The sequence below is a fragment of the Sorex araneus genome, chromosome X (assembly GCF_027595985.1).
Source record: "Sorex araneus isolate mSorAra2 chromosome X, mSorAra2.pri, whole genome shotgun sequence".
Lineage (NCBI taxonomy): Eukaryota > Metazoa > Chordata > Mammalia > Eulipotyphla > Soricidae > Sorex > Sorex araneus.
In genome coordinates this window covers 15,081,532-15,095,130 of record NC_073313.1, presented here as the reverse complement: position 1 = coordinate 15,095,130, position 13,599 = coordinate 15,081,532, and the positions used below count along the sequence as shown (strand labels likewise).

General features: G+C 40.5%; 1 pseudogene; it reads right to left on the bottom strand.

Moving 5' to 3' along the window:
* Positions 1-11,904: 11,904 nt before the first annotated feature.
* Positions 11,905-12,138, bottom strand: LOC129399639 (zinc finger protein 706-like; annotated as a pseudogene).
* Positions 12,139-13,599: the final 1,461 nt, after the last annotated feature.

Genomic DNA, 13,599 nt, shown 5'->3' with positions numbered 1-13,599 from the left:
CTTAACAACTAAAATTATTGCAAGAAGGGCGAAGAGAGCTCAGTTAGTGAAAAAGAAAAAAATGGAAATTTTATGCAAATAGATCATAATAGTACTTTTATCTGAAACATTTTGCTTTCTCTGCAAGAAAAATGCAGTGGCTTGGAAATGACTTGTTATGGTCCCCTGATAATAATTTTTATAAAATAAGATACCTGGTCATCTTTCTTTTAATGCTCATGTTACCAACCTGTATACCAGAAACCAAAATATTGATCAGTAACTAGCCCATGTCTACAGAAATTCCTAAGTGACTTAAAGTTCTTAAAACTATATTCCCTTGAAGTACTAAGATAGTTCATACTATGGTCAAATTGATCATATGCCAAACCAGCAATTGTCACTGCCCAAACCAGTGAAGATCTCTGTATAAGCATATCCCTTTGATGTAACTTCCCATGACAAGGGCCATGGCTGGGTAGACTACTCAGTGCTGTGGTTCGTTTTTGAAAAAGAAAATCATTGCGTGAGAAAGTGTGAGAGGCACCTCCAAACATCAGGCTTTTATATTCATGGTTAGTTGCATCCATAACCACCAGACAAGAGATAAAAATTGATAAAACTACAGCCTTGGGGATATAACTTTATCCCTGAGGTCTCCTCAGAGTCCCAGCTTTATATAAATTTTCCATCACTCTCTCAGCCAGCTGTTCAAAGTACAAAGATCTATTTCCCTGATGGGTAAGGAATCTCAGGGTAGAAAACATACTTAGAACAAAATTACAGAATTGTACTTCTTCCTCAATAAAAATTATTTCTTACATTTCTAGAACAGCCATGGCTGAGTCTAAATATATTTCCCAGTCTGGCATCCTGAAGGAAACAAGTATTTGTGGCTAGACTTTACATCTTGGAAGGCTCTGGTTGAAATTGTTTCCCCATGTCCGTGGTCTCAGTTTTGTTGTCTTGTCTTCTGAAGCTTCAAGTCTCAAATCCTTTACTTTGACCTTTTCTTTATACCTACTGCTAAATTCAGTAATCTCAGGTGGTTCTCCTCAGTCCCTAACATTATGGAATTTGTTAATTTACCTTTGCCATGTAGAGACTTTGTTGTGTTCCAAAGTCTCGATCTGAACTAAGTCCCAAATGGCAGAAAATGGAAAGTGTAGGTGGATGGAGGGAAAACAACATGACATACGCCGATCTGTCCCTCTAGTCTCATGGATGGGAAGCTACAGTTGATTTTGAAAGTTATCCCAATCCAGAGAGTCTCTTGCCCGAACGCCTGGCTGTCTTCCCCAGGGCCCCTCGGAGGGGATGGGCTCCAGCTTCCCTCCCTGCCCCGAGCAGAGCTCCCAGCGGCCAAAGACCACCAGAACCTAGCCACAGCCATGCTCAAGGCCCCTCTCCACACGTTTGGACAAGCCTCATGCATGAAGGTACCGGCAGAGGAACCAAGGTGTGTGCAATCCCATCAACGGCCAACATCCAGAGACTTAAAAGGAAGCTCCCAGAAGAGCAACACAGAGAGTCTCTTGCCCGCATGCCCCGGGGCCCCTCGGAGGGGATGGGCTCCAGCTTCCCTCCCCGCCCCGAGCAGAGCTCCCAGCGGCCGAAGACCTTCGGAACCTAGCCACAGCCATGCTCAAGGCCCCTCTCCACATGTTCGGACAGGCCTCACGCATGAAGGTACTGGCAGAGAAAACCAGGTGTGTGTAATCCCATCAACAGCCAACATCCAGAGACTTAAAAGCAAGCTCCCAGAAGCTTATATCTTATATAACCTACTTCTCCCTCTGGGAGAAACTAGCAAGCTACTGAGAGTTTCCTGCCCACATGGGACAGTCTTGCAAGCTTCCCATGGTGTATCCATATGCTAAAGCCAGTAACAAACTGGATCTCATTCTCCTGACCCTGAAAGAGCCCCCAATGCGGCATCATTGTGAAGGCAGAGTGGAGAGAGGCTTCTAAATGGAGAAGTTACTGAGCCCACTCGAGAAATCGACGATCAATGGGATTTTGTGATTCATGTGATTCGTGATCCCAATCCAGACATTTCCCAGGGTGAGAATGGAAACATACTGGGAAGTTTTCAAGGAGAGAATGAAAACATTCACTGAAGCGCTACTGCTAGCTTTTATGTTCAGAACTGCATTTCCCCCTGATTTTTCTCAAGCCTGAGCCTGGATTGTTCTTTTTCTGGCTTTTTTTGTATGGTGTATAAGCCACTCAGGACAAAGTTGTAGGACAGTTAAGGTACCAGAATGAATCAGCCCACTTCAGCTAGCTCTCCTTTGTTCAAATGGTTTTTCAGCAGATCTGCAGGCACAGCTAGTCTTGCATGCTCCTTCTGTAAGTAAATTAGCACTGTAGCACTGTCATCCTGTTGTTCATCGATTTGCTCCAGCGAGCACCAGTAATGTCTCCATTGTGAGACTTGTTGTTACTGTTTTTGGCATATCGAATACACCACAAGTAGCTTGCCAGGCTCTGCCGTGTGGGCGGGATACTATCGGTAGCTTGCCAGGCTCTCCGAGAGAGACAGAGGAATCAAATCTGGGTAGGCAAGTGCCGATGCAAGGCAAATGCCCTACCCACTGTGCTATCGCTCCAGTCCTATCAACATTAAATCCATGTCTCTAACCAGTGGTCCTCTGCGTGTAGTGCTTTCTTCGGAGTTGCTCATCATTGTGTTCAAATTCTCAAAGCTCTAGATTTGAAGCATTGCAGTGGAGTGAATGGAAAATACCTATGAGAAACTTCATTAAAATTCCTCACTTTAAGCGTCAAGTAAGAGAAAAAAATCCAGTCCAACAAGGCAACATAAAGGGGATTTGCTACTTATTGTCACTTGATAATTTATAAAACAACTGCCAGTATATAATTTCATTTTTATCCTTAAATAATCCTCTTAGACAAAATTGGTGATCGGGGCTTCCTACTGAAAAAAAAAGCACCATCTTCAGGTACCACCAAGGGCCCAACCGTCATTTGGTGGCAAAGTGAGCTTTCAAAGGAACCTTGGACTCTGGTAGCCTTGCCCACCTACTCTCCATTCCCAGAACTGTTTTAAGTGATGGCTAAAAGTGAGGAAGAATAAGCAGAAAATAAACACTAAGAAGGTGGTACTGGAAGGAGACCCTTGTGCATTTTAATTAAGGACACATTTTCTAGAGCTGGGTATACTAATATGGAGAGACATCTCTGAAAGTAGAAGGGGAGTGGGAACTGTGGAAATCTGGCTTTCTACAGAGGGAAGCCAACTGGAGAGATGCAGTATGGTACCAAAAAGGAAGGGGTCTTATTAAAGAGTCACCCCCATTCATGTTCTGAGCTTCTCTACAATAATACCAGTATCCACCTATACAAATCTGCTCCTGTATTTTAGACTCTGTTAACTTCCACAGAAGCTGGTCTCCATGGATTTCAGTGCAAATCTATATTCTCATATTTGCCAAGACCATTGTATGAGGTCATGTAATTCCTTTTCAGATTCCTAAACTGCGGGGGACTGTCCTCGCCTCTCATACTAGAAGCACTTTTACTCAGAATCCAAAACTCAAGCAAGGGAGGGGAGAAAGGAATGATCTATGAGTTTCGATGGGCTTCTGAATGTAGCAGATAATGCTATTGCAGCTGAGAACAGGTTTTAATTTTTGAGTTGGATTTTTCTTATAAGACACACAAAATTAAAACAGCAGCAACAATGAAAAAGACTAAAACCAAGCAAACAAAACCTTTGATTCCTAGACTTTTTGTTGATTCATGTTAAGTCATTTTCCCTTCTGGTTTTCTGCCTGGGATACAGATTTTGGTCAGCTGCAGGATTCAATCATGGAAGCTTGTGTGAAGAACTGAATTAGAGCTGTAAAGAGGTTACTGGAGAGAGAAACGGAATGAGCTAGAGGAGTTGTGTAATGGCCAACCCAACATGAAGAGAATTGCCTCTAGGTGAATGCTGTGGCATATTTGATTAAAGTCCTGTCCAAAATGATCTTTTTTGCACTTGTATGTAAAATGCGTTTTTTAGAACCCAAGCTAGAAATCTGGGTAAGAAAGGACACGCTTTGATGCATCTTTTGGTGTCTGATTAACTTGATAAGCATGTAACCCTTCTTACAAGTCCTACAGAGCATAGGGGAATATAAGGAAAATGACAACCAGAACTCTTCTAGGTTCTACTGAACTTTCTTGGGACTCACTTTTTGACCTCTTGTTGAGTCCTCTGTATCTGTGTTTGCAGAGAGCAGAGGGGGAGACTTCATTTCTATCTTGCTCTCTGATGGTAAAAGCTAGTAACCTGGTGGCAGCAAACAAACACAAACAATAAGTGGTACTTTAGGTAACTTTACTCTTAGGATCCAAAACTATTTCTGGAATCCTAGACCAGTTTGACTTTCCTGTGGACTATGGCACCTTGCCATCTTCATACTTGCACAATGACGTCAGCATGGCCATGTCTACTTACTTTTTAAGGTACTTGCAGTGTGGGTATTGTGGAAGTACTGCCTGGGAAGAACTTTTATATAATTTACTTATTCAAACTTAGAAATTGAAGATCAGAATACCTATAAGAGGAGGATAAGTACCTCTATACTATAGTTGCAGGGGCCTTTGAAGGAGACTTCCAACTTCTTTGGTAAATTTTATTTAGTCCTTGAATTATAACACTGTCATTTTCAGTGTTATAGTTCTTAGTTTCTATACTTCACATTTTTGGTTCTATACTTCACAATGAAGTGAGTGAGTCTACTGAGCGAATCTTTCATTGCAACAAAGACAAATAAATCTTCTTCTGTGCCTAACATTGGGAGTTGTGGTGGTATAGCAAACCAATCTTTTCACATACATAATATGTTTGGATATTTTTAAGCAAGGCTATATCAATTATAATTCTTTCCAATTTATTTACATAAAAGGTCTTTGACACCCAGAGTAGAGGTGAGAGGGAGCTGCTTTCACTCACAAGTCGATGGTGGCATAGGGTGGGAGCCCAAGAAGGGTGATTCCTTCTTGCCAATGATATCTGGTACTTGGGGAGATTTGGTTATTAGCCTTCTGTTCATTAAAGAAAAGAGTGTATTACCATAGAAAAACAACTTATTTGCTATTATATTACTGTGACTCTTTGACTTTCTTCACAGCAACTTCACTGACTCAATATTACTAGACTTCCCTTCTTCCACAGCTTCTAAAATAGTGTCTCTGTCAGCTATTTCTATACTAATGTCTCACAGTAGACTACCTCAAAAGTTAAGTGACTTTCAGGGGCTGGAGTGATAGCACAGCGGGTAGGGCTTGCATGCGGCCGACCCGAGTTTGATTCCCAGCATCCCATATGGTCCCCTGAGCACTGCCAGGAGTAATTCCTGAGTGCAAAGCCAGGAGTAACCCCTGTGCATCGCCGGGTGTGACCCAAAAAGCAAAAAAAAAAAAGTTAAGTGACTTTCAGGCTCATACATTTATTTTAGTGTTCTGTGCCTTGGGCATATCTAAATTGGGCCAGGTTGATACACAGGCACCCAAGTTCTGGATTCTAGGCTCCAGAAATCAGACTCTAGGTTGAATCCAGTTGTATTGGGCATGGCTTTCACTTTCCATGAACCAGGTTTACCTGGGCATGTGATGATGCCAATATGGCTCATTCAGGGGCCCAGAATGAAGAACCAATATCTCTGTGGACATGTTCTCCTAGCAGTGTGCCAAAATTAAAAAGTACAAGCTAAGGCAAGTAGAGAAACCAACTTCAATCTCATATTCTATTTTCTAAAAAATGACTTCCTTTAAATTTGATTTAGGTCAAATCAAAACCAAATGACCAAAGACGTACCTTGAAGTGGATTTGGTGAGGATGAAGGTATAAAATGTGTCTTCAGCTGAGTAAAGGATTGGGGAAAAATTTAAATCCCCCACCAGTAGAAAGCATCACACTGTAATGAAATTGCTTAGTTACCTCTGTCTGCTCAATCTGCACTGATGAATTCCTGTAAAGAGCCTGATTCTTATTTACTTCTGAATTTACTCATCCAACATAAGCCCTGCAGTTATATGAGGTACACAATAAATTATTCTAGAAGTAAATTACTTAGTAAATCAAATCATTCTGGAATAACAAAGGATGGAAATTGTGTGTGTGAGATGGAGAGACAGAGAGAGAAAAAGAGAGAGAAAACAGTAAAGGGATATAGCTATCCTGAATACTTAGCTTAAGACTTTTGCAGGATTTCTTTGCCTCCACTTTCATTTTTCATACTCACTTTTGGCAGTTACAGTAACATTTTCTTGATATTGAAGCTTTTGGTTCCTTTTACAGAAGCCCATCATGGCAGGAAGAGTCTTAACTCTGATTTTCCTCTCCCTATTATTCCCAACACCTGTGTGGACCCTTGCTGCTTTTGTTTTCATAAACAGAACAGCAATGTACCCCAGGAAAACACATCGTCTTTTTTTGCTTTTGATGGAACTTGTTGAAATTATATGGGCCCCTAAAATAAGACCTGATTGTCTTGAGACTTTTTGTTCCCCTGTGAAACTGACAAGAAATTGAAATTCATCCATTCTATTTTCCTCTGTGATCCTGAGCCTCAAAACATGTTAACTCTAATGCTAAAATAACAACTAGATGTCCCCCTTGATATTATATGCACTAGAATTTTTCAACAAAGGATGTCAGTCTTTATTAGCTGGATAAAAGTAAGTTATTTATGCATGCAGTACTTTTCCATTCAATGAAGCATCTTAAGACTAATTGGACACATTTATTTTACACGGTTCTTTCAAAGACCTTTGTGTGGAACAAAATACTGTCAGTGCCCCACATATTCCCTGAGCTTTCAACATTCTCATAACACTTGCAGTATGTATATAAAATTGGTGGTCCAAGATGTCCACGACCACACTCTCAGAAACTGTGAATCTATTACTTTACATGGAGAAGTTCACATGACTGGACTAAAGTACTTTCAGAGGAGGAGATGACTCTGCATTATCTCCCTGTGTCCAGTTCCATCACAGGGGGCTTTATGAGGCAGCCTGTAAGGAGAGTCACAATCAGAGGACAGGACTGAGTTGAATGCTCTTGGCTTTGAAGAAGAAGTTGAGTCGAAGAATCCAGATGGAGTCTAGAAGCTTAAAAGACAGGAAAATGGGTTCTTCTCCAGAATTCACAAAGAGAAATGCAGCCCTGCTAACAAATTTCAAAGTTATGATCTCCAAAATTATCAAAGAATTCATTTGTGCCATTTTAAGTTCATGACACTGGGAAAACAATTCACACCCTGAAAGCTTTCTAACACACTCTCCTAGAGGCCAAGAGTGGAGGCTTCATCTGGTTCTAGAAACAATTTTTTTCAGTGTATGCTGGAAAGGCCAGGCGTGACAGGAAATTAAGCTTCTAGGACTACCTCAATCATTGGCTCATAGGATTAACAAGTAAGTGCTAGTTTCCTTGGCCTGCTCGTGAGACAGTTCTAAGACACGTTTTAGATTTCAGGTTCCCTTATTTACTTGGTGACCACCTTATTTATTTATTCCTCATTTTAATTTTTATTGATTTTTTAATGAATCACCATGAAATACAGTCACAGACTTACAAACTTCCGTGATTATGTTTCAGTCATACAATGATCAAGTGCCCACCCCCCCACCGGTGCCCATTCTCCACCACCAATGTTCCCAGTATCTCTCCCACCACCCCCACCTTTTCCCACTCCCAGACTCTGTGGCAGGTGCATTCCCTCTTACTTTCTCTCTCCTTTTGGGTGTTATGGTTTGCAATACAGGTACTAAGTGACCATCATGTTTGGTCCATAATCTACTTTCAGCATGCATCTACCATCCTGAGCCAGCCCTCCGACCATAATTGACTTAGTGAGCCTCTGACCACTTTTTCAGAAAAAAAGAGATTCAATGATCTCTCCTATAATTGTACCTGAGGTTACTACTGCACCTCTGGATCGTCGAAGCACCCCTGAGCAGGGTGGTATTGCTCATCTTGGAAACACTGTTCTAGAGTCTAAAATCATAAACTATGGGTCACAACCCTGTGACACACATAATTGAATGTGTCACATAATTGAATAGGTGAAGGGTTGCAAAAAAATGTAGCAATTATAGGGTTCTAAATGCACAAGGAGCAAACCTTAAGTAATTGCATAATGAATTTGAGGTGTTTTTGGCAGCACTCGGCAGTGTGCTGTTATTCTTCAGGTGAAATGTCTATGCATGTAGAAAAGGTTTAAGAAATGAGAAATACCTCATTCCCTGAGTTACACGACCCTGTATGGGGTTGCAACCCACAATTTAAGGAGCTAGGATCTAGACCACCTGCAGTAGTCTCCAGTGGGAGTGAGGCCTAACTGCCCATAGAAGTAATTTGCGCAATGACCAGCGACCCATCCTGCACTGACGGGCCTTCAGTCTCCTACGAGCGCTTTCAATATATTGCCTTCCCAAATATGGCTTGCCTAGAGTCCATTTGCTTGGTATCAAGGCCTAAGACACCTATATACATGCCTGGAGAATCACTGGGATAGAAAGGAAAGAATAGCTAGGAAATAGCTTGACAAAATTTCCCTGAATCCACATGGATTATTCTTGAGGTCTGTTCTAGCAGAGAGGGAGGGGGTTCAGAAGCACTTCCTAGCTTTGAAAGGAAGAAACAGAGTGTGATTTTAGTCAGCCAGCAACCAGAAAGTTCCTGGCAGTTAGGAAGCTTTAGAGTAGTGGATTATTTGAAGCCCTTAAGAGGAAAATAATGAATTCATTTCAAAATTTGCTTATTAATCTTATGATACTAATCTCCCATAAGGCTTACTACGGAATGTTATAAATCTGAAACACTGAGTGGGCATTATTTTCTTCAAGGGTCAGTGGGGGAAACCAAAGATAGTTTCAAGTTAGCACTATAGCACTATAGCACTGTTGTCCTGTTGTTCATCAATTTGCTCGAGTGGGCACCAGTAACGTCTCCATTGTGAGACTTGTTGTTACTGTTTTTGGCATATCGAATATGCCATGGGGAGCTTGCCAGGCTCTGCCATGTGGGGGAGATACTCTCGGTAAATTGCCAGGCTCTCCAAGAGGGACAGGAATCAAACCCGGGGAGGTCGGCCATGTGCAGGGCAAACACCCTACCCACTGTGCTATTGCTCCACCCTGATTTCAAGTTAAGTGAAGAAGATATAAAAAAGAGTGAATATTCTGAGTTTTATGAAAATTATTTTCTGAGTAACATGGAATTTCACAATATTAATGTTGGCTGTTAATATTAACCACTTATTGTTTAATAATTACTTATGAATTACTTGTACACTTACAGTCAATACCCTATATTTTATGTCATGTGACCTAAATGTTGTATTCAAAAATCTAATTTCCACTGGAGTACATTTGGGTTCATAAATATGCATGACATTTGTGTGCTAACACTATGGAGCAAGTGGTGTAAAATGTTTCAGAATCAGTTAGACAAAGTGAGATGAACCACCATTGTTTTTGACAACATCTTATCTGTAAAAGCAGTTGGTAATAGGAGTACAGGTTTGCTGTTAAATAAGCTGTTTTCGGGGCTGGAGTGATAGCACAGCGGGTAGGGCATTTGCTTTGCACACAGCCAACCCGGGTTTGATTCCCAGCATCACATAGGGTCCCCTGAGCACTGCCAGGAGTAATTCCTGAGTGCATACACTAGGAGTAACCCTTATACATTGCCAGTTTGACCCAAAAGGAAAAAATATAAGCTGTTTTCATAAGGGATTTTTCATATATGCATGCTTCTTAATTTTCTTATTTTATTAAAGTGCTATGATTAATAGTTGACTTTAAGACATACAATGTTCCAGCATCAATCCACCACCTGTGTCAATTTACCTCTAAAAGTGTTCCCAGGTTCCTCCCCAATTCAACCCCAATCCCATCCCTGCCTGTCACATTGACAGGCACATTTTTAAGTTTGGATGTTGAAGTTTATATCTCCTATTTTCAGTATTGTTGACTGCGGTTTGGATATTTAGCGCTATCACTCCTTTATACTGCTGAAGTACCCAAATCCCCTTTAGCCCTTCCCCACACCCTTGTTGCTTCTTGAAACCTGCTCCCTGCCGCTTGATTTCTTTCCTTCTCTGTTCCTTATTCTTATACTCTGGGGTCAAGGGTGATCTAGTCAACTCTCCTGTAAAACATTGCATTCCCTTGTCCAATTATTCTATAAAACATATCCATGAGATCATCCTGTGTTTGTCCTTTTTCTGGCTTACTTAATTTAACATGCTATCTTTAAGTTCCATTCATGTTGCAGCTAATTGCATGATTTCAACATTTCTTGTAGCTGCATAGAATTTCCTTGTGTATATATACCACATCTTTTTTTTCCTTTCTTTTCTCTTTGTTTTTGGGTCACACCCAGCGTTGCACAGGGGTTACTCCTGGCTCATGAACTCAGGAATTACTCCTGGCAGTGCTCAGGGGACCATATGGGATGCTGGGAATCGAATCCGGGTCGGCCGCGTGTAAGGCAAGTGCCCTACCCTCTGTGCTATTGCTCCAGCCCCAATATACCACATCTTTCTGGTCCACTTATCTATCATTGTATTTTGGTGTTTGAAGTCACACCCAGTGATGCTCAAGAGTAAGAGTATCAATAAGTAGCAGTAGGTTGGCTCCATGGCTTGGAAGCTGGTCTCACTTGCTGGGGAAAAAAGGCAGCTCAGATAGAGAAGGGAACACCAAATAAAATATGGTTGGAGATCCCGCCTGGGAAGGGAGATGCGTGCAGAAAGTAGACTAGAGACTGAACACAATGGCCACTCAAACCACAACCCCCAATTGGAGAGAGAGAGATCAAAAGGCAATACCCTGCCACAGAGGCAGGGTGGGGTGGGGGGGAGATGGAATGGGGGGGAGAGATACTGGGTTTATTGGTGGTGGAGAATGGGCACTGGTGGAGGAATGTGTTTGTGAACATTGTATGAGGGAAAAACAAGTTCTAAAATGTGTGAATCTGTATCTGTACCCTCATGGTGATTCACTAATTAAAGAACAAAATAAAAAAAATGACACTCTTAGTTCAATGCTCAATAGTCACACCTAATATTGCTAGGAGAATCATGTGTGTGTGTGTGGGGGGCGGGAATCAAACCCCAGATCTTTCACATACAAAGCGGATACTCAGTCCTTTTAGTTTTTGCTCCACCCCATCATATTTTAAAAAAGTAAAAAAGTAATTTTCAGATGGAGGCCATTTGATTCTTTCAGAGGTAGAATACTCCAAAAGAAAAAAAATGTCAATAATTTTACCCTTATATATTAAATAATTAAAACATAATCATTGTATTTGTTTCTACTTTTTATTATTAATAAAATGCATTATTATTATGGAAGGAAAATAGTTAAGAGCATAGAATTATTGTTAGCCAGTCCCTACAAAACCTTACCATTTTAAAGTTCAAACTAAGACTTCTATTAATACATTTGATGGACACCTAGAAATATCTCCATTATAATATGACAATATAATATGACTATTAGCTGTCAAAATATATTTGATAGATATTTTCTACTGACACAATTGCACAAAGCAATACTAATAACTATTATTATTACTGCCATTGTTCTTTTTTTCCTGAGATGTTGTAAACTCAAAGTGCTATTTTATTAGATGAATTATTTTACACAATCTGAACATCAATATAATTGCCACTGAAAAAGCTTTTTTATTGCCAGGATGAACTACTTGTCATGTTTTTATCAGAGTTAACATTACATCAACATAAAAATTGTCTTTGCAATAAGTTAAAAAATGAAGGTCCGGGTGGTACCTACCCTTATCTTTGTTGATCTACAGTTGTTTAAAAAAAAAGCTGCTACAAGTCTGTTACCAATGATCTGAGACAGTCCAAAGAGCCATAAATTCATCTGTAGACCACATTATGCAAAAATATCAACCTGTTCTGGAGAAAGTGGAGCCTTAGGATGCTGGATTTCAAGGTGCTGTTTAAAAGTCTTGAAGTCTGGCATTTGTATTCTGCAGATGGTGTAGGTATATATTAGGGCAGATTTGGCAGCAATCTTTTGATTACGTACTTGTTTCTTCTTTTGTTACACTTTCTTTTTTTCATTATTCTGTTGACACTGAATTTTCTGCTGCCCATGAGCCCTCATTCTCCATTTTGGCCAACCTTTAAGCCTGCTTCCTTTCTGGTCCACACTGATTCCCCAAGTATTCTAGTGCTTAGTGCTGATCAGTGGCAGTATATCCATGCCCTTGTTATTATGACGTCACTTAACTGAGGATTCATTAAAAATCAAACTTATGTACATAGAATCTCACAATCGAGAGAAGAGGCCAGGCAGTCTGGTGAGCAATGCGACTGGAGAAATGCTCCGGTCCCGAAACCGGGCCAGCGACACCGGGGATCCAGACGGAGGAGGTACAGCCAATACACCTTCTCCAGATGGAGCCCTGGCGACACTGAGCAGCAACTAACACGGCTCCGGGTTGCGAGACTGGAACACATCCGAACCGCGCGGTCGCATTAGCGACCGCACGGCCTTTTCTAAAAACCGAAAACATACAATCTTTTAATGGAAAACCAATTATCAAATGCTTCCTTAGTAGGGCTTTCATTCTTGGAGGGAAACTCCAACAACAATAGTGAGTTTTGTTTTGCAATATGGATTGTAATCAAGGTAAAGAGAAAATAAAATGAAATTCATCAGTTATACAGTTGGGGGTGGGGGGCGGGGGCGGGGGGTATACTGGGGATTTTGGTGGTGGAATATGGGCACTGGTGAAGGGATGGTGTTTGAATATTGTATAACTGAGACATAAACCTGAAAACTTTGTAACTTTCCACATGGTGATAAAATAAAAATTAAAAAAAAGAATATCACAATCAAAACACTGTGATGAAAGCAATCTGATCATGTCCACTGTATAGACAGAGGGAGTTAGGTATTAGAGTAGCACTGTAGCACTGTTGTCCCATTTTTCATTGATTTGCTTGACTGGGCACCGGTAATGTCTCCATTGTGAGACTTATTGTTACTGTTTTTGGCCTATTGAATACGCTACGGGTAGCTTGCCAGGCTCTGCTGTGCGGGTGGGATACTCTCGGTAGCTTGCCGGGATCTCTGAGAGGGACGGAGGAATCGAACCTGGATCGGCCGCATGCAAGGCAGATGCCCTACCCGCTGTGCTAGAAAATTGCAACTTGGCATTTTTTACAGAGTTGGATAATATACTTTTTATTGACTCACAGTGAACTAGATTACAAAATTATTCATCGTTGTACAATCAGGAGTAAAATGTTCCAAAACCAATACCTTAACCAGTGGAATAAAACAATATATTTTAACAGATTTTATTCTGTTAAATTTTCAAAGAAAATTTAAAGAAAGAAAAACAGCAACAAATAAAACTATGTTTCTTTTCTTCTTTCTTCCTTTTACCTTTTTCTTTTCCCTCAAGATGGTGGATATCATTTCTATTAATACTTGTTTGTTTTTAATTCTATGAATATAACCGAAGATAATGTATTGCTTTGCATATCTTAAAACATCTAATAACTATATATGATAATCAAATAAAGTCTTAAATGAAGAAACTTGATTTATATTTAT